Source organism: Thamnophis elegans, chromosome 8 (assembly GCF_009769535.1).
Source record: "Thamnophis elegans isolate rThaEle1 chromosome 8, rThaEle1.pri, whole genome shotgun sequence".
NCBI classification, from domain to species: Eukaryota; Metazoa; Chordata; class Lepidosauria; order Squamata; family Colubridae; genus Thamnophis; species Thamnophis elegans.
In genome coordinates, this window is record NC_045548.1 from 79,545,548 (window position 1) to 79,547,093 (window position 1,546).

A 1,546-nucleotide genomic window follows, 5' to 3' on the forward strand; every position below is an offset into this window, starting at 1 on the left:
GGATCCTTACCATTAGCGCGGGGGGGGGGGGGAGGGAAGGAAAGGAGGGAGGGTGGAGAAGGAGGGGAGGGAAGGAAGGAGGGAAGGAAAAAGGAGGGAGGAAAGGAAGGAGAGGAGGGTTGCTCCTCTCCTTCCTTCCTCCGCTGCTCCTATCTCGATGCAAGAAAGGGGCTACTACCCCTTGCAGGAATTACGGGCAAAGGGGCCAGAGAAAAGAGGGGGCAGGCACGTCACTCCCCACCCCAGACACTCTATCTGGCCACAGAACAGAATAACAGAATTGGAAGGGACCACGGAGGTCTTCTAGTCCAGCCCCTTGCTCCAGCAGGAGATCCTCTACCATTTCAGAGGGTAGTTCGATCAATCAGAATTGGAAGGGATCACGGAGGTCTTCTAGACCCTACAACCCTACTACGGGCACAGGGCTCCCTGTCTGCGGAGAGGTAGGGAGCCAGCCGCGTGACGGACGAGGGTTTCCGTACTGCTGGGGTCTCCTGGCCGCGTCCCCTCAGTGCCAGCCACACCAAGAGCATCCCCCCCTGGGGCTTCGAGGGGAGGAGCTGCCGCCGTCGGGAGCTCAAAAAAGCTCCTGCCAGGACTCTGGTTCGTATATCTTATAAGATCTATAGATATCTCCCCTTTCTGGCAGAAAGGGGCAGAGAGGAGGTCAGTCGTTAGGATCTCTTTGTAATTCATAGCTTTTTTTTTGCTGTGAATGGAGAAGAGATTCAACATTAGCTGAGCCTTTACTCCGGCCAGTTTTCCGCGCTGCCTTTTTTGCAGCCTAGGCAGATTGCCTCCCCCCCCCAGGACAAAGCTAAGCTATTTAAAAGCCAATCCGGGCGGGGACCATTCCCCGAGGAATTTCTTCTATTACTATTTAAAATACCAGCTTCAATTTCGCAAAAGGCTCCCTTTCTTTTTTAGCTGCGTCACAAGATGGCGATCTCGTAGCTTTTGTGTTTGATGTGACGTACCTAGTAAGCCCTACTCTCCTGAAGGCTTCTCCGTACTAATTGCTAAAAGATTAACTGAGGGGAGCACAGACTTTGATTTTTGGCTCGCTTGATTGCTTGTCTTTTATTCTTATTCTGGAATGGCTCCCAAACCTAAACAGAAGCGCTTCCTTAATAACATATCTCCAAAAACTGCTATGAAGTCGCTACCCTTGTCTCCTACACCCTCCACGGGAGATTTGCTAACACAAGAATTCCTTCTCAAAACGCTTAATGATTTCAGACAGGAGATTAATCAACTGATATCGGATTTATGTGATCAATTTGATGCTAAAATTGCTCAGGCAAAGCAGGATATGATCGGAGTAATGACAGTCATGACAGATTATATTGCTGAAACGGAGGACAAATTGGAACTTTTGGAAGAAACTAATCTTAATCTGATATCAAAAATCCAACGTTAGAACAGGAAATTGAATCTGCCCAAAAAGAACTTGTCATGATAAATTATAACAAGGCTGCCTTTGCTATACGAGTTAGAGGACTGCGTGAAAACCAACAGGAGAATTTGAAACAGACATCTTTGAGGC